At 46.4% G+C, this 20,943-nt stretch overlaps 1 protein-coding gene across 2 annotated transcripts in view; it reads left to right on the top strand.

The window, feature by feature from the left end:
• The first annotated feature begins 10,812 nt into the window (after positions 1 to 10,812).
• LOC134928510 (gap junction gamma-1 protein-like) overlaps positions 10,813 to 20,943 on the top strand; it is a 225,442-nt gene continuing 215,311 nt past the window's right edge. The window contains exon 1 of one of the 2 annotated variants that reach the window (XM_063924341.1): positions 10,813 to 10,943. The gene's annotated coding sequence lies outside the window, so the exon portion shown is untranslated. Of the gene's footprint in view, positions 10,944 to 16,467; positions 16,552 to 20,943 lie in introns of those variants that run through there. The other variant, XM_063924342.1, reaches the window with a different exon arrangement.

The raw sequence follows: 20,943 nt of genomic DNA, 5'->3' as shown, positions 1-20,943 counted from the left end.
TCACTCACCAATCAGCAGAGCGACGGAAAAGAGTCGCTTGACCTTGTGTGAAACTGCATAGTTTTTTGTGAAAGTACGTCACACGTGCGCACTGCGGGCCATACGCATACGCAGAAATTACAATTTATAGCCTGATCGCTGTGCTGCGAACAACGGCGCTAGCGATCAACTCGGAATGACCCCCCATGGTGCAGTATGTTGGCTATGTAGTGAGCAAATTGAATAACCAAAACAAAGTCATTTTTTTTCTTTACAGGTCCAATATATGAAACTTAGTAAATTGGACTGTCCTGTGCGTCCAAATAATTAAGTGTACGGACCATTTATAAAAAGATCAGTCTATCAGAATGACGCTACATCTGAATCTTCAATTCTATTGGTTGCTGTAGAATTAAGCAGAAATATTTGTGTGGAGTTAAGTTACGTAAAACACTTCCTTCACAAATGTAAGATCATTGGATTGCTTAACGGTAGTCGGAGAGAGTGGAAATGTTTTCTCTTAATGGGCGGGATGCACTAAAGAAAAAATGTGTCAAAAACCGCATTTTCAGGGTTTGTACTGCATTTCCATATGCACTAAGCCAGGGCTTCAGTGCCGAGGACAACACCAGCTTTTGCTGGTGTAACCCTATAGAAGCCAATGGCCTTCTTTCCACATTGCAGAGAGATCTGATCGGATCACTCCCAGCACCCCCCTGCAGCGCCACATCCTTCTGCGCGTGAGCAGGCAGACTCCAGGGTCATAAACCCGGAAGCCCAGTGGCCGTCGCTGGGTGCAAAGGACTTCTCTTATCGGGAGAGCTGTCCTTTGCGGTACTAATCGCATATGTTATCACTGCTATGTGTGGCGGGATGTACTGGCGAGGGTTAGTGCTTCCCGCCCAGTATGATCACTTACTGTAGTAGTTTGTGTGCTGTGATCTCTCAATTCTAACGTGCAGCCAAGAAATCTGTGCTACCAGAGCCTTGTGCGCCATGCAGTTGTACAGATCTTTCAGATGCATAACCAGTACATGTCGCTGAAGGCTGCATATTGGAAGGCCAGGGGCCTGGTGCTTTGTACCGATCCCCTATACCCTCTCGGCGTCCTTCATGGGCACCATAGAAAGCGATAATATGGACTTCATATAGCACCCACATATTCCGCAGCAGCGTACAGAGAATATTTGACCATTCACATCAGTCCCTGTCTCAGTGGAGCTCACAATCAACCCCAGTGTTTCCCAACCTCGGACCTCAAGGCAAACTCCAGGTTTTAGTGATAGCCATGCTTGATCAAAGATGGTTAAATAAAAATAACTGAGGTACTAATTAAGTCACCTACAGAGGGAGCCATGCTAATCGCGGCTCCGTCTGTGCCCGGGCGCGCCTATCACCGCGTCCCATTCACTAGACTGGGAGAATCTCTGTGCGCTCCTGGCATGACTAGGTGGAAGGATAGCCTGGTCACGCCGGGAACGCTGGTATGCGATGGAGCCGCATAAAATAAGTGCGGCTTATATGTATGCTTAAGTATGATTATTCTTAAAAGCTGGACTGTTAGTGTGCCTGATGTATACTCCCCACCACATGTACACAAATTAGATATGTGCAGCGGGCACTTTTCGTGTTTTGGTTTTGGTTCCATGCTCGTGTTTTGGATCTGGATTGGTTTTGCCAAAACCACCATATCGTGTTTTGGTTTTGGATCTGGATAATTTTTGGAAAAAAAACATAAAAACAGCTAAAATCACAGAATTTGGTAGTAATTTTGATCCTACGGTATTATTAACCTCAATAACAATCATTTCCCCTCATTTCCAGTCTATTCTGAACACCTCACACCTCACAATATTGTTTTTAGGCCAAAAGGTTGCACCAAGGTGGCTGTATGACTAAGCTAAGCAACACAAGTGAGCGTCACAAACACCTGGCCCATCTAGGAGTGGCACTGCAGTGGTAGACAGGATGGCACTATTCAAAAACTAGGTCCCAAACAGCACATCGTGCAAAGAAGAAAATGAGGTGCAGTGAGGTACTGTAGCTGTATGACTAAGCTAAGCGACACTAGTGTGGCACAAACACCTGGCCCATCTAGCACTGCAGTGGTAGACAGGATGGCAGATTTAAAAAATAGGCCTCAAACAGCACATGATGCAAAGTAAAAAAAGAGGTGCAATGAGGTAGCTGTATGGCTAAGCTAAGCGACACAAGTGTGCGGCACAAACACCTGGACCATCTAGGGTTGGCACTGCAGTCCCACTGCACTAATGGCGGATACCGGATGCACGTCTAACACCAACATAGCTGTCAAGGCCTCAGTTATCCACTTTGCAACAGGATGACTGCTGTCATATTTTAACTTCCTCGCAAAGGACTGTTGGACAGTCATTTGCTTAGTTGAAGTAGTACAAGTGGTCTTCCGACTTCCCCTCTGGGAAGATGGTCGACTCCCAGCAGCAACAACAGCAGCGGCAGCAGCGGCAGCAGTAGTAGGAGGATGTGGTTCTTGATCTTTCCCTATTTTATCCTCCAAATCTTTGTTCTCTATTATTTTTCTGGATTTATATAACAAAATGCAGCAAAGAAGAGCATACCTCTACACCACACAGGGCAAACCCTGTAAAAATTATTTGGATTAAATATTAATAACCCCTTTATTTGGAGTAAATAATATACAGCACAGGACAGCACCACTGAACTTATATGGCAGCACCACTGGACTGGACTTATATGGCAGTACCACTGGAGTTATATGGCAGTACCACTGGACATATATGGCAGTATCACTGGCGTTATACGGCAGTACCGCTGGACATATACGGCAGAATCACTGGACTGGATTTATATGGCAGTATCACTGGAATTATATGGCAGTACCTCCGGACATATACAGCAGTATCACTGGATTTATACGACAGTACCACTGGACTTATACGGCAGTATCACTGGACTGGATTTATACGGCAGTACCACTGGACATATACGGAAGTATCACTGGACATATACGGCAGCATCACTGGACTGGATTTATACACCAGTACCACTGGATTTATAAGGCAGTACCACTGGACATATGCGGCAGTATCACTGGAATTATACGGCAGTACCACTGGACATATACGTCAGTGTCACTGGATTTATATGGCAGTATCGCTGGACATATACGGCAGTATCACTGGACTGGATTTATATGCCAGTACCACTGGATTTATACGGCAGTACCACTGGACATATATGGCAGTATCACTGAAATTATATGGCAGTAACACCGGACATATACGGCAGTATCACTGGATTTATATGACAGTACCACTGGACTTATACGGCAGTATCACTGGACTGGATTTATACGGCAGTACCACTGGACATATATGGCAGTATCACTGGACATATACGGCAGTATCACTGGACTGGATTTATACGCCAGTACCACTGGATTTATACGGCAGCACCACTGGACATATATGGCAGTACCACTGGACATATACGGCAGTATCACTGGATTTATACGGCAGTACCGCTGGACATATATGGCAGTATCACTCGACTGGATTTATACACCAGTACCACTGGATTTATACGACAGTACCACTGGACATATATGGCAGTATCACTGGAATTATATGGCAGTACCACTAGACATATATACGGCAGTATCACTGAATTTATACGGCAGTACCGCTGGACATATACGGCAGTATCACTGGACATATACAGCAGTACCACTGGACTTATACAGCCGCACAGGGACACCACCACTGGACTGATGCAGGACAACACAGCACCACTGCAATGTACTGGACTGTACTGGACTCAGTGGCGACATGAGGGGGGTGCGGGGGGTGCGGCCCGCACCCAGGTGTCACCCTTCAATAGGGTGACACCTAAAAGGGCTGCACCCCCGCACCCCCATCCCATCCACATCCGCAGCGGCAGCATCACCCTCCCTCCCGGCACCAAGCCCCCTCACCCCCGCCGACTTCGGACGCGATGAGGGGCGGAGCTTGATTGCCGGCCTCGCACCGCGGGCACCGTTGCTGCACTGAGCAGAGGAGACTTCGTGCACTGCGGGCGCGGCAGCGACAGCAGCAACAGATCCCTCCCCCTGTCCCCCAGCACATTGGGAGCTGCTTGCTGTTGGGAGGGGAAGTGAGGTGACCTGGCGCGGAAAGATTGAGTTTGGACTGCTGGGAGCTAGGAGGAGTAGGCTGAAGAGAAAGAGTGCATAGTCTCATGGTGAGTGAATCGATTATAAGCAGGAGAGAGGGGGGGGGGGGGGTTTAGAGCCGGGATTTTGCCTGAACTATTTTGTTTGTTTTATCTGGTGTTTAGTTTTAATAGGTATGTGTATTTTACTCTATCCTTTTTTTCCATATGTGACTTTTTTTTTTAAATGTTTATACCAGATTTGCCTACCCTCCTGCATTTAGTGGGATGCTCCCATTTTTTACTTTAGCCTTCCGCTGCCCTGGATGCCATGCTAGTCCTCCCGTTTTTACCCTGTCCCTCTGTGAGTAAAAAAAGGCCATAAAGTACCAGTGTACTGTATTTTGTAATTTGTTAAAAGTAACAAATGCTACGCCGCCAATCACCTGCCTCCTCCACACCGCCGCTGCTGATAAGGTAATCATACACTGCTGCCTTTCTCTCTCCCTTCTGTATTTCGTTGCTGGCCCTCTCTCTGTCACTCTCCCTGTCCCTATGTCCCTGCTGTCTATCTCCCTGTCCCTGCTGTCGCTCTCCCTGTCCCTATGTCCCTGATGTCACTCTCCCTGTCCTTATGTCCCTGGTGTCACTCTCCCTGTCCCTATGTCCCTGCTGTCACTCTCCCTGTCCCTATGTCCCTGCTGTCACTCTCCCTGTCCCTATGTCCCTGCTATCTATCTCCCTGTCCCTGCTGTCGCTCTCCCTGTCCATATGTCCCTGATGTCACTCTCCCTGTCCCTATGTCCCTGCTGTCACTCTCCCTCTCCCTATGTCCCTGCTGTCACTCTCCCTGTCCCTATGTCCCTCTGTCACTCTCCCTGTCCCTCTGTCACTCTCCCTGTCCCTGAATTGCGGCCTCATACTGTGTGGCATAATGTGAATTTTGGCTCATTCCGTGTGGCATAATGTGAATTTTGGCTCATTCCGTGTGGTACAATGTTAATTTGGCTCATTTCGTGTGAATTTTGATCCATACTGTGTGGCATAATGTGAATTTTGGCTCATTTCATGTGAATTTTGGCTCATTCCATGTGGCATAATGTGAATTTTGGCTCATTCCGTGTGGCATAATGTGAATTTTGGCTCATTCTGTGTGCTATTGGCGGCCAGTGATGCAATCGCAATACTATTGTGATCGCATCGATGATTTAGGGTAGCACGCCGCCATGTTTCCAATCGCAGCGTCCGCGTGTGATGTCACATGGCCGCCCCGAACTCATCTCCATTTATGACGGCATTCCCCCACAATGCCGAGTTGATAACCCCACAACGCCGCATCGCCACCCCGTGAACTCCTCTGCCTGTCAAATCAGGCAGAGGTGTTCGCATAAGCTGGATGCGATTGCATCTTACTTTGCGAGCACGCGCCGTATGGTCCATAGGGGGGTGACACCATGAGTTACCACACCGGGTGACACCAACCCTAGTGACGCCTCTGACTGGACTTATACAGCAGCACTGGACATATGGCAGCAGAGGACACCACCACTGTGACTGGACTGATGCAGCACAAGACACCACTACTGGACTGATGCAGCACAACACAGCACCACTGGACTGGACTTATGACAGCAGAGGACACCACCACTGTGACTGGACTGATGCAGCATAAGACATTACACTGGACTGAGCAGCACAAGACAGCACTGGAATCGCAACCCCACTTTCCCTCCCGCACAGACACTGAGGACGGAGACAGGTCCTCTCGCTACACTCTCCAATGCCGGAGTGAAAATGGCAGCGACATGCGGCTCCTTATATGGAATCCAAAACCCGCGAGAATCCGACAGCGGGATGATGACGTTTTGTCTCATTCTGGTTTCCGAGTCAGGCGGGAAAATCCAAGCCGAGCTCAGATCCGGGCTCGGGTAGTGAAGTCCGGTAGGGTTCGGTTCTCAGAGAACCGAACCCGCTCATCTCTAACACAAATATACACTAGGATTAATTTTTTTCTAGAATTAAGGCCCAGAGGCAGCGCAGGCAGCAGCACAAATACTCAGCGGCGAGTCCCACCCCCTCAGACAGTGTGGCACAGTGACAGTGTCACTCACTGCGACCACACGCGGCCACAGCTGGTACTGACTCCGAGGCTGCACATACAGCAGCGCAGTTCAGTTTCAGCAAATTTGCATTGGCAGCTTAGTTGGTTCTGGCTGGCTGAGGGCTTGCTTGCTTGCCTTTGGCATTTGGCAGAGCCTAGGCACTGTCTCACACTGGGCGCGGGCCTGGGCAGTGGTGGCACTGACAGGCAGCAACAGCCACAGGGCTCAGAGGCTGTACTCGCTCCTCTTACCATCTCTCAGTCCTTTTGGCCTAGAAACAGATTGCAGTGCTAGAACACCCTTCTTAATCGCCAGACCTAGCACCTTGTGACTTCTTTCTTTTCCTTAAAGTCAAATCAGTAATCAGGGGAACCCATTTTGCATCAGTTACAGAGGTAAAGAAGACAATGACAGAGCTGTTGAGAAAGCTGACAGATAATAGGTTACAGCACGGTTTTGACTGAGAAATCAGAATGCAGCATTGTGTGGCTGCAGAAGGGGAGTACATAGAAAGGGAAAGGAGTTAAAATGTACTTAATATAATTAAACATAAATTTTTGTGGTGTATATAGTTCCACTGCATCATATGTATCCGGAGGAAGGTTACAACGGATCTAATTTTTATTGGGTGTATTAGTTGGCGAATTAATCTTTGTTCCGTATATTCAGTTTCCTGCAGTCCTCAGTAAAGAAGTATTCAACAACCACTGTGTCCTGATTACTGACAGATTTATTGAAACATAAGTCACTAAGGGGCATTTATCGGCTCCGGTATGATATATAGGTACATCGGCATCCCGTCTGCCGGAACCCTGGGCAGCGAGTACCCTTTGGCGGGATCTTACTGCCCAGGATCGCATTGCAATATGTTATCCTATTGGCGGGACGTTTCATCCAGCACATGCAGGGACAATGGCTGTGATGTACTGGTCTAGGCTCCTGCACATATGCGGTAAGCTGCACTGCACCCACTGCACAGTATCCATTTCCTGTGGAGCCCTGCCGGAACTACATCCCGTGATGTGTAGCCCATAGGCTACAATGGGCTACCGTGATCAGGAGATTCCGGTAGCTGCGGGGGCCAATATTGGGAATGCATTACCGATATTGATACATCGGGCAGCATCGTATCCCCCATAGAAACCTATGGGGCATGCAGCTGCAGGCAGCAATGGAGGTATTGCAGTAAGTATTGGAGATACCTGCTGCAATCTCTCCTTCATACAGTACAGTCCAGGGATACATACTGTTTGATAAATACTATAGGCCCCACAGACTTGACACAGGCAATAAGGATTAAAGTCTTCAGCTTTGCTCCAGTGATGTGTGGAGCACCAGGGGACTGTCACAGCATACATGTGGGGTGCACAAGTCACAGACTTTACAATGATAGCATCAGTCTTGTTATTTAATAGTCACATCATACCACATATAAATTAAATCAGTGCTGGGCCGTGCAGTTCTGGAAACCAAATAAAATATACCAGACTGCCCGCTGGCGGGGCCGGATTAAGCCTTGGGGGTGCCCGGGACACTTTAGAGAGGGGGGCCCCGGTGGAAGGCGGGGGAGGATGTATATAAGATTGTGCATTCCTCCCAACATGACCCATACCAGGAGGGACAAAATGCTCTTTACAAGGACTTCATTCTTAATATATGCTTGTAGTCACCTGTGATGAACTGTTTCATTGATAAGAAAGATGGTTCAACACAGGTGATTGCAATTCTAACTTAAGAAGGAAGTCCAGATAGAGAGCATGTTGTCCCTACTGGAATGGGTCATGTTGGAATGTATGGATTGTGTATATTAAATTTAGACCAGTGGTGTATATTAGATTTAAACTAATAGTTTAATAATGCCTGGGTACTGTTATTAGCTCCACCTAATTGAAAGACAACTATTTTATAAAATGTTCTTGTAGTAGAACAAAAGACAGCTTAAACAACCTTAAAATTCACATAGAAAAATAAAATCTACAATTTATCTTGTCACATGCAATAATAGTAGTAGCCTCTGTACTACTTACACACTGAGACAGGACTCAGGAGGATTGTGTGTGTGTGTGTGTGTGTGTGTGTGTGTGTGTGTGTGTGTGTGTGTGTGTGTGTGTGTCTCTCTCTCTCTAGACCCTCATTAGATAACAAGTTACACAGGACTCAGACACCCAGGTATGGAGAGAGCTGTAAGTGACACAGGGATCCCACCTTGTATCACATATAGCTCTCTCCACCCTCCTATCTCTCCTCTGGTTGGGAAGCTCAGTCGATAGTTCATGAAATGTGATACTGCTGTGACTCTGCCTGCACTGCATACTGTCATGCTCACATCCTGGCTGGCTGGTTCTGCTGCTGCATAAGAGGGAAAACTAGTGATGTCAGTATGCTCTGGGAGGGGGTGGGGGGGTACAGTAGGCCCTGCATTCCCCCCTTAATCTGGCTGTGCCCGCTGGGTGATGTTAATATGTGGAGACCACACTACAATACTGTGCTGCCTTGTTCTATCTATGGCTGGGATAAATGGAGGCACTGATGCAGAGATAAGACTACACTAATTGGCATGGTGTATTTTGCTCTGCATACGCCCAGATAGTTAATGGACACATATGCGCAATTGCACAATAGGAGCGATCCAATTAGCAGCCATTTGCTGCCAAACATCATGCAATGTTGGGCTCTGTACTTTTCCGCCTAGTTCAGTAGGCTCAACATGGTTAGCTGCCACTACTGAACTAAGCACCATTCCTCAGCGTCTGACTTTTTGCTGTCAATAGTCTGGATACAGGGCCGGTTCTACACCTTGTGGCGCCCAGTGTGAAGGTGTCGTCCCCTCCCCCCTCCCCCCCCCCCCGCTGCAAAACTGTTAATGCGTGCAGGAGGCGCGCAGCAAAAAATAGGGCCGTGGCTTCACAGGGGATGGGCGTGGCCACAGTTATGCCCCCAGATTTGCCCCAAGTAGTTGTGCCCCCCAGTAGTTGTGCCCCCTGTCGCTGTGCCCCTTAGTATCCGCTTACAAACACACACAAATATAAAAAAACAATACTGACCACTGCCCCGCTCCTGCTTCCCGACCGCTGCTGCTGCTCCGTCTGGCCTCCCGCGGCTCCTCTCTACGGGAGAGACGTCATGACGTCTCTCCCATAGAGCGCCGCACAGACACTAGAGGTCAATAATGACCTCTAGTGTCTGTCACTGGAGCTGGCTGCAGCGGACGCCCACACAGCCCACGGCGTCTGCTGCAGCCGGGGAGCGGGGTGCGGGTAGGCGGCGGTGCTTGCGGGGTGAATGCGGCCGCACCCCCTGGCCGCAGCGCCCTGGGCACAGGCACTGCTTGTCCACACCAAGAACCGCTCCTGTCTGGATAATCTGCATTTGCACCAGTCATATAGCTAGGGATGGACATCAATCACTGATGGCAGAGGGGTTGGGTACGAATCCCGGCGCTTAGGATGCCAGTGTTCACAAGGCCGACAGCTGCATCCTGATTCTTAGAATCCTGACACCTGGTGGGTAAGTATGCTAACCCTCCCCCTCCCTCCCCTTACCCTCCTTTGCTGCAGCCTAACCCTAACCCCCCTTGCAGACTAACCCTAACCCTCCAATCCCACAGCCTAACCCTACCCCACTCCCCATCCCCACCCTGCAGCCTAACCCTAAACCCCCTTGCAGACTAACCCTAACCCTCCAATCCCACAGCCTAACCCTACCCCACTCCCCATCCCCACCCTGCAGCCTAACCCTAACCCCCCCCGCAGCCTAACCCTAACCCTCCAATCCCACCCCACTCCCCATCCCCACCCTGCAGCCTAACCCTAACCCCGCCCCCGCAGCCTAACCCTAACCCTCCGATCCCGCAGCCTAACCATACCCTACCCCCACCCTGCAGCCTAACCCTAACCCTCCGATTCCGCAGCCTAACCATACCCCATCCCCACCCTGCAGCCTAACCCTAACCCTCCGATCCCGCAGCCTAACCATACCCTACCCCCACCCTGCAGCCTAACACTCCCTGGCATATTTATGTTCAGGATGTTGACTGATGGGATTCTGGTGTCGGATTTCTGACCGGTGTTGGGATTCCGGAACAGGTCTTCTACTTGCCGGCATTCTAAACGTCCGTATGCCAACTACTGTACATCTCATCCTTGCCCAAACAAGGATTGTGCATCTTGGGTAGGGTGTAGCAGAATTAGTGGAAGCAAAACATCTGCACTTGACATCTACAATCCATTCGTATAACTAACATGTTAATGGGCAGGAACTGTTTCTAAGCACTCTGACCATTGCCAGGATTACACCCAGAGTCAAAAATTCCGTCTCTGCTCTGTGTGCCACCCTGCCAATTACACAGTTAATAGATATACAACCTCTCTGTCTGCTGCCCTTGCCCATTACATCTGGGGCAGGGACACAGCTGCCGAGCAATCTCCTTGTGGCTTTGCTGAATGAATGGTCGTAGCATCTACTCTCCAGCCCTAGGACTGAGCAGTCATCCTACTCACTGCTCACAGTGTGTCCAGCCCTAGAGCTGGATCACTTGCCCACCAGTCCAGTACAATATCCCCAGATTTCCTGGTGACTGGTGCACACGCCGGGGAGGACAGATTCCTGCTGTCACATCTCTGCTACTAGTCTGCCAGATGCCAGGGACACTGCTCTCTCTTCTCTCCTGTCCTTCCCACACATAACTTTTCTCCAACAAAGGATCTGAGAAAGGTACGTCAGCATCTTATACACAGCTGTGCATCTACAGTCACCTGTGAGCGACACCTAGAACTGGAATATATTATTATTAGAATTTTGTTAGATAATATTTCAATTGTGACATAGGGTGGAGCAGTGTGAAATCAGCTGGGCTAATTTATCTTTTAGTAAATGACCTCTATCACAATCACCCCTGGTGTGTGAGGAGCAGACATCAGAAGAGCTTGCACTCTTACGTCGTAAAGTGGAAGGAAAGCTATACTTTAGAGTGTAAGCTTTACAGAGCAGAAGTCTTTTACCTGCTGCGTCACTAAATGCATAGTTGCACATTGGTGAGGAATATGTTTGTGCAAGAATAATACTAAGTGGAGTGTTTATTATGTATGTTTGTTACTCTTATATTGATGGACTAGATATCTTTGTTTGGTAGAGCTGCAGTTATTATACGATATTACATCTTGTTTTAGAACAATCAATGTGGTCGATTCAATTCGGCAACAGATGAATAGCGCCGGGAATTAGCTCCAGGGCCGGATTAAGCCCTCGGGGGGCCCGTGGCACTAAAGACAGCAGGGCCCCCCAGTGGACCACCAGCCCCCACAGTCCCCCCCCCCTCCACCCCGCTGCTCACCTCCCGCGGTCACAGGCAACGGGAGCCGCGCTGCAGCAGGGGGAGAAGAAAAGACACCAGGCTGCCGGGGTATGAGGGATCCACGCTGCCGGGGGAGGAGTGCGGCTGTGCATGCGGCTTCCTCCCCCCTCCTCTCGGGCAGCACGGTCGGGGACTGAGTCAAGCAATCTCCAGCCTCTGCCGCCAGCAGCATCTCTCCTGGCAGCAGCGAAGGCTGGAGATTGCTTGACTCAGTCCCCGACCGTGCTGCCCGAGAGGAGGGGGGAGGAAGCCGCATGCACAGCGTGGATTCCTCCTGCCCCGGCAATCTGTAGATCGGTGCAGAGCTTCGGCCGGGGGGCCCCCTTAAAACAGGGGGGCCCGGGGTACTGACCCCCGGGGAACCACCCTTAATCCGGCTCTGATTAGCTCCCGACGCTATTCTATTCAGCTAAAGTTAAGTCGGCGAATGCCCGTTCTCGCCGACTTAACAGGTTGTTTTGTCGGGAGAACGGGCATTCTCCGACTTAACTACCCGCGGCGATGCTGATTCCCGACAGAATCAGCCTCGCGCGTCCGCGCGACAGCACTTTTGTCGGTTTTCTTCTCTCACCCCCCGGGGGTGAGAGAAGAACTCCCGACAATTGCGGGTAACTACTAGCTGTATTGAATAGCGTCGGGAGCTAATTCCCGGCGCTATTCATAAGTTGCCGAATTGAATCGACCCCAATGTCTGTATCTAGATATTTAATCGACTACGCATTTTATTTTTGAGAGCAACTATTCCGGAATGATAGCACCAATTTTGATGGTTCGTGTGTCATTCGCTAGGGTGTGTGATGTAGATGTGCAATAAGGTTGCAGCATTTTGATAAGTGCTCAGGTTGTTGAGGAATAATGGGTAAAATTTTGGATTTTTCCCATAGAAACTTTTTCCCTTTAGGTTGTAAATTGCAGCAAAGCCCCTGATAATTTTTTGCCTTAAATTCAGTTGATATAATTAATTCTTTCAAAATTCTGTATCCCGAAAGTTTTCACCGATAGTTTACACTTTCAGGATACAGTAAACATTCGGGATACAGTAACATTTTGGAATACAGTAAACTGTGGGATAAAGTAAACTTTTTATGAACGTATTGTAGAACACACAATTTTTATTTTTATTTTGGCTCAATTTGGACTAGTTATAGTAATGAGCTGATAGTGGTATGTGTAGAAGATGGGACACTGCAGCTGAATTCTGATGCAAACTGGGTGAGAGTTGGGTGAGACCGGGCGATACTTGGCTGCTGTGCGTGGCTCTTGTAGACCATCAGTGGACATATAGGGCTTATACAGTATTAACCTGTATATATATATCTTGCATGGCTATACTCTGCACGTGATCAGAAAACGAGTGCAGGTATATGTGCGATTACTGACGTGCACACATTTTGAACATATCAATTCTTTTGGCCAAAGAGGCAGAAAGAGAGGTGGGGAGGATCATTCTCAGGCATCAATCAGTATGGGTGAGTTCTCGAAACAAGGGCGGCTCAGGACACCATGCGGAAATGCATATGTACGCAGGTTATTATAAGCTGAATCTTTTGCATCTGCTACACTGCATGTTCTGTAGATAATGATGACGATGGTGACTTGTCATACACTAGGCGCGTACACTGGTGGTGAGGAACCGGATGTGTACGGATGTGCAAAAAATAAAAAATACGCTATTTTTGCTGGTCATTTTTTTTTAAAGTAATTTGTGCCCTTTTTGCCAATCATTTTGCATCCCAAAAAAAATCCATGCAACCCGGGACCCGTTCACTACAGTAGGGAGAAGCGGTGCGGAGATGAGCCTCCACCCCCACTATGGCTCCGCCCCCCGCTGCTATAGCACCCGGCCTGGCATATTGCTGGGTCGGGAAGCCAGCTGTTAGGGTGCAATGCCGTATCCCACCCGGGAAGAACCCGTTTCCAATTCCCGGTGTGGGATCCGGCATTGGCAGTGTGAAAGGGGTACAGTATGTGATTCCCCAAAAAATGCCACAGGGAGAAAAGTGTTCTCCAGATATTCAGCTTCTGTAGGGCTGAATTTATATTCAACAGTGCAGAACATTCTTTTTTTCTCAGTGTCCTTTAAACTAAGCTTTATCCAATATATACTGTATGTACTAATCCAATGCCATCGGAAGGAATCATTTTGCAGCCCCTTTTCCTATAAGACTAGTATATCACCGTTACCTACATTCTGCTTAGGGAATAAACGTCAGGGTGTCACATTCAGGGTATTGAGGGACATCCCTTGGGGCCTGATATAGAGGTGGACGGCGGCGCGGTTTCGATGTTTAGGCAGTTGAGCGTTTATTCTGCACTGCGCATGCATCAGAGACACACTGCGTCTGCGCCATGATTAATTAGCAATGACGGACATAGTACGGATTTATTTGCAAAGGAGGCTTCCTTGCAACAGATATTCTCAGCATTACTTATTCCACCTTTTGCCATGATTCAGTTTCATAACTAAAACCTTCTATAGAATAATCCCATCTCTCCCGCTACACAATGTTACCACACCCGTCATTACTTCTTTTCCAATTGCTGTAATCTTGCTTGAAGAAATTCATTGAAGTAAAAGGGCCTCATTCACATACGGCAGCGACGGATTGAGTAAAACTGTTGTTTTCTCCCTATATAATTAGTATTAAACACTGGGAAATGTCTTTATAGTTATGATCATTCCCGGGGCTGGCAGCAGATATTCCGCCCTACAGATACTTACGGTATAAAATGACAGGCCCAGTGCTTTGCAGAACACGTCCATCATCACGCTATATATTAACAGTTCACTATCCAGAGCGGTCTACGGATCTGCAGAGCATTGCAGCATACCAACTATTCTTTGTAAGTCAGGCGCCCCAAAATAACTTAGCAGATTTAAGATAAATCAGTCATAAAAACATAAACCAAACTTATAAACTAATAATACATCCCTTGGACAGATGTTTTTGTGTGTTGAAGCCGTCCTCTTTCAATATGCCGTCATAGCGGCACAGTTTAGTGTATAAGGAGAGAAATAAAAAAGTGACATATGTAGTACAATTAATTTAATTCAATTAAAACACATATCATTTAGAACAACAAACAATCATAAAAGTTGGGCAACCCCTCCAATCCCTGCTGTAGTTAAAGTGCAGTGCAATTACCAAAAAGAAATGAGAACTAATATTCAATAGTTCTCAAACAAGCTTGTTTTTGTTATAGTCACCAGATGTCTCCTGGGAAGATCACTCTGGGAACTCTTTCAGGTAAATGTCCAGCAGTCTCGCTCTTTCAGCAGGTGTGGTAGGGTCCCTTCCGTACAGCCAGCGCGTTTCAACCCTTACCAGGATCTTTTTCAAGGCAGAATACGGAAGGGACCGCACCACACCTGCGGGAAGCAGTGTTAAGGCCAATACACACTTGCCGATAAAATAAGCGACGTCGCTCATTTTCCCCCTCCCTGAGCGAAGTCGCTCATTTTATCGGCAAGTGTGTATGCCGCCAGCGGCGACCGATGCGCGGCCCCGTGGGTCGGCAATGATTGTCGCTGTCGGCAGTGCATGCAGGATCTGGACTGTCGTCCAGGACCTGCATGCACGGCTGGCGGAGGCGTGATGTCACTGAGCGATATGAGCGGTCATATCACTTAGTGTGTACAGTCGGCCGCCAACCGGTCGGCCCGGGAGGGGAAACATTAGATGACGTCGGTCATAGAGCGACATCGTCTAATGTGTACGGACCTTTACTTTTACATTTAGTTTTACTCACTAGCTTAAAATTGTAGTTGGTTTAAAGTCACATTTTAGTCTCTGTTTTTTTGCTTTGTTTTAGTCAAGATTTAGTCAGTGGATCTCAGTTTTTCATTTTAGTCTAATTTTAGTTAATGTTTTAGTCATAAGTTTTGCACAGTATAATGATACTGCAATGTATTTTACTGAAGAACATTTCTCAAAAATTCCCTTCAGAAGTTTGCATACTGTACCTTTAACTATGTGTTTAGTAATCTAGGCTCAGTAGGCTGAGAATATGTTACATACTGAGTCTGACTTACCATAGTGCTTCCATATATCATATACAATTTAATGCCTTGAGTTTGTTAGAACAAACAAGTGCAATACACAATTATATTTCCTTCACAGCAGGTCAAATTTATTTTCTGCAAATATCTAGAACACACAATTGTTCTTTACAAATGTAAAATCCTACTTCCAGTGTGAATTTGACAAGGATTTTAAATTTAGTTTTAGGGGTAATATACTAAGCAGTGAAAAATGTGGAGAAATGAGCCAGTGGAGAAATTGCCCATGGCAAACAATCACCTGCTCTGTAAAATGTTAAAGTATGCTAATTAAAAATGTTACTTCAGTGCTGATTGGTTGCCATGGGCAACTTCTCCACTGGCTCACTTCTCCACTCTTTTTTCACTGCTTAGCACATATCCCCCTTCTCTTAGTCGCTTTTTTTGCTTTGTTTTAAGTCAAGATTTAGGGGGACATTTACTAAGCAGTGATAAGAATGAAGAAGTGAGCCAGTGGAGAAGTTGCCCATGGCAACCAATCAGCACTGAAGTAACATCTATAATTTGCATACTATAAAATTATACAGAGCTGCTGATTGGTTGATGGGGCAACTTCTCCACTGCTTCACTTATCCGCTCTTATCACTTCTAAGTACATGTCCCCCTATGTCAGTGGACCTCAGTTTTCATTTTAGTCTAATTTTACTTTTAGTCAGCATCGCTGATCGCCAATCTGCCCACAAATTGCGTAAAAACTGCAGGTTAAAAATCGTCTCTCTTGATCATTTTATGGTCGAAATCGGTGAATCAAGGATTTTCAACAGGTTGGATTTCCCTGATCTCCCGATCCAATCGTCGGGAGAATGAGGAATTGTCCGGATTCTCCCCTGATGTAAGGGCCCCATTAGACTACACTTCGCACTGCTGACTTGTGCCAACGGGAAGCTCGTCATCAGTCAGCTATCCTGGTGAGAGCTTCTTTTAGGAAATCTTCATCTCAAAGCGATCTTTATGTACAAAATAAAACTTGTATGATTACTGTGGTATTGGTTGCAAGGACGTTCTATGATAATTCAGCTTTGTACCATAGTATTTCGATGCTTTTCGTTATAAATGCAATTAGTAGTCTGCGCTGCAGCTGTAGTTGTTACTTTGGGTGGAAGTGAATCTTGATGGTGTTTGCCCCTGAGACAGAGCTTTGGCACTTGTAGCTACACCCCTGGTCTCTAATGCCGCAGAGGATTTGGAAAGCTGCATTTCTGCAATTACATAATTTTATCAGTAATTAGGGAATATGGATTCAAAAACTTAGTGAAGATCTGTATGTACAGAAACTCTGTGCCTGCAGAGTATTTATTGCAGGAGCTGAGTTCATTTCCAACCACCTTATCCTCTACTCACATGGATGGAAATGATAGGGACATGAGGGTAACACTGTAGGACAATAGCGGTCATCTGGCAGCGGATGGTCGAAGCCCCCGTCTGTTCCTCTGTGTGTGGAAGCCGGCTCCACATCTACAGACAGGATGATACGAGGGGTGTGGAAGGTGGCAGTCAGCCAGTATGCGCCCGGCTTTATATGTCCTGTAGGATGATCCATGTCTCAGATCTCACAGCTTCTGTCTGACATATTACTGTAAGTACCATTTCTGATCTCAGCGGGGGGTAAATTGAGGGCAGGGAACCTGCCCTGAGGGGGGGATGTTAGTTTTAAACACTGTACTGTAGTCTGTAGCTTCTGACTTATAGGTAGAATATCAATAATAAAACATACTGTGGCTATCAAAGAATAAACACTGAATAGTTTTACATACATACATACATACGGAGAGAGAGAGAGAGAGAGAGAGAGAGAGAGGATGTACAAAAGAGTGCTGCGCACAGGAAGAGGCTATTGTCAGAGATCCAGCATATATGACAACTGCAAAGCAAAATGGTATTTGCAGCCCAAGATATATACGTACACATTTTTGGCTCAGTTGTGCGAGTGCTACATATTCGTTTCACACCATACAAATATTCGATTATACGGTATATCAGGTCATTGAGCATAACCTGTTGCGCCATGTGGCAATATCACACTGTATTGCAAACATTGATTCATTCTTCTTACAATAATCAGATTACTGTCGGTGACAAAATGTTGTGCTATTCACCACGATGCTGTTCAATTACTTGTCAATATATATATATATATATATATATATATATAACTATATATACACAGATTGCAATCGTATTGCTCAGTTTGACGGTGTCTAATTACAGAAACCAGGATAGTAATGATTTAATAGTAGTTTGTTCTAGGTATGCTGTCTGTATAAATGTTGAGCATTTTGGCCACACTGATTCATAAAGTGTCCCATACAGTCAGTAGCTTTCAGATTACGGTGGTTGGGGGTGTTGGTGATCAGCGAAAGGAAAGCGGTTACATCAAGAAGCTGATTATTACTCTGTCCTGGAAAATATCATTATCAGAAATAAGTACTAGGCCCACTTTTGCAGAACGGATGTGACCACTGAGGTCTATCAGCCATAAGACCTGCACAGTCATGTCATTCTGTATATAGTGAGAGCGCGGCACTCAGACATGTTACACTTTTCTCTCTGGTATCTTAGTTCAGGAAAGATTGCTCTTACCTACCTCTATGGGGTCAGTCCTATTAGGTGCGAGTTTTTAGTTGTTTCATGAAACTCGCACATTCATCCGAATGTGAGCTCCCAAGAATACAGCGATTCAATTAAAAAATTCCTATTAGTGGTACTTGCAGCAGAAGTTTGCAAATTGTCAGCCATATGTGAGAGAAGTGAGGGGTGACCTTTCTGGACCTCCAAAAACATGACCATTTTATTTGCAGAATCATAGAGAAGGCTGTTAGTGGGCATAAGGAATGTACTGGAGATTTTGAAATGGCTGATTAGTGTATATTTTTTAAACAGTAAAAAAAAAAACATTGTAAAAAAAATACTTTTTTTTCCGTTAACTTTCATAGAAAAGAAAAAAAATGCAAAAAAAAAAAAAAAAAGCTGGAAAATAGATGCTTTTTGGGTACTTTGAGGTGACTATAAAAATGTAAAGAAATATTTAAAAGAAAACACTTTTTGATGAAAAAAAAATACTCTAAATTTGTGTTGCATAAAGTAATGAAAAATTGATTTAGGGTATTTGAGGCCATTTTATTCTCCCACCCAATAACATGTAATTGACATGTAACTATTGGACTAATTAAGCTAATTTGAAACCTCCAATTGCCTAATTAGTCATGGGGGTGAGGGTGGTCTAAGGAGTTCTGTATGATGTCCTGACATATTTTAACCTTAATATAAGGATTTTCCCTACAATCTCTCACCCTAAGTGAGTTGTGAATAAAAAAATTTGAAATTACGTTGTCTGGTTCAATGTGAGTTTCTAATTGCGGTGCAAAATGCAAATTTGCAGAGAAAACAGCAACTCGCACCTCACATCTTGCAAGTAACACCTAATAGGATTGACCCCTATGTATAACAATATCCAAATCATGGATTCGATATTATAATAATAATAATAATAATAATAATTTTTTTATTTATGTGGCACCACAGGGGGTCCACAGTACCTTACAAAGTGCATACACAGCAATAGTATGGACAAAACAAGAAAAAAAGAGACTTACAGTACAGAACATTGCAGGACATGGACTACAAGCTTTATACAGTATATACTGCTGCATCAGCAATGTATGGTGAACAGAGGGAGGGCTGAGCAGAATTGACGTACGCTTTGGGCCTTTACTCTAACAATTTACCTAGGAAAGGGTGTAAATTAAATATTTTAGGGCTATATACTGTATTTGACTAAATGTTTTGTTTAATCGATTTGAATCGATGTTGTATTTGAAAGGCTAAAACATACATTAACTAACAGTTGATTTCTCTGACGTCCTAAGTGGATGCTGGGGACTCCGTCAGGACCATGGGGAATAGCGGCTCCGCAGGAGACAGGGCACAAAAGTAAAAGCTTTAGGATCAGGTGGTGTGCACTGGCTCCTCCCCCTATGACCCTCCTCCAAGCCTCAGTTAGGTTTTTGTGCCCGGCCGAGAAGGGTGCAATCTAGGTGGCTCTCCTAAAGAGCTGCTTAGAGTAAAAGTTTTGTTAGGTTTTTTATTTTCAGTGAGTCCTGCTGGCAACAGGCTCACTGCAACGAGGGACTTAGGGGAGAAGAAGTGAACTCACCTGCGTGCAGGATGGATTGGCTTCTTAGGCTACTGGACACTAGCTCCAGAGGGACGATCACAGGTACAGCCTGGATGGGTCACCGGAGCCGCGCCGCCGACCCCCTTGCAGATGCTGAAGAGAGAAGAGGTCCAGAAATCGGCGGCTGAAGACTTCTCAGTCTTCATGAGGTAGCGCACAGCACTGCAGCTGTGCGCCATTGCTCTCAGCACACTTCACACCAACGGTCACTGAGGGTGCAGGGCGCTTGGGGGGGCGCCCTGGGCAGCAATGAAAGTACCTATGCTGGCTAGAAATACATCACATATAGCCCCTGGGGCTATATGGATGTATTTAACCCCTGCCAGGTTGTCAGAAAAACGGGAGAAGAAGCCCGCCGAAAAGGGGGCGGGGCCTATTCTCCTCAGCACACAGCGCCATTTTCCTACACAGCTCCGCTGCTAGGAAGGCTCCCAGGCTCTCCCCTGCACTGCACTACAGAAACAGGGTTAAAACAGAGAGGGGGGGCACTTATTTGGCGATATTATTATATATTAAGATGCTATAAGGGAAAACACTTATATAAGGTTGTCCCTGTATAATATAGCGTTTTGGTGTGTGCTGGCAAACTCTCCCTCTGTCTCCCCAAAGGGCTAGTGGGGTCCTGTCCTCTATCAGAGCATTCCCTGTGTGTGTGCTGTGTGTCGGTACGTGTATGTCGACATGTATGAGGACGATGTTGGTGAGGAGGCGGAGCAATTGCCTGTAATGGTGATGTCACTCTCTAGGGAGTCGACACCGGAATGGATGGCTTATTTAGGGAATTACGTGATAATGTCAACACGCTGCAAGGTCGGTTGACGACATGAGACGGCCGGCAAACCAATTAGTACCTGTCCAGGCGTCTCAAACACCGTCAGGGGCTTTAAAACGCCCATTTACCTCAGTCGGTCGACACAGACACAGACACTGACTCCAGTGTCGACGGTGAAGAAACAAACGTATTTTCCATTTGGGCCACACGTTACATGTTAAGGGCAATGAAGGAGGTGTTACATATTTCTGATACTACAAGTACCACAAAAGAGGGTATTATGTGGGGTGTGAAAAAACTACCTGTAGTTTTTCCTGAATCAGATAAATTAAATGAAGTGTGTGATGATGCGTG

The sequence above is a fragment of the Pseudophryne corroboree genome, chromosome 5, assembly GCF_028390025.1.
Source record: "Pseudophryne corroboree isolate aPseCor3 chromosome 5, aPseCor3.hap2, whole genome shotgun sequence".
NCBI lineage: Eukaryota > Metazoa > Chordata > Amphibia > Anura > Myobatrachidae > Pseudophryne > Pseudophryne corroboree.
This window is presented reverse-complemented; position numbering and strand designations above follow the sequence as displayed.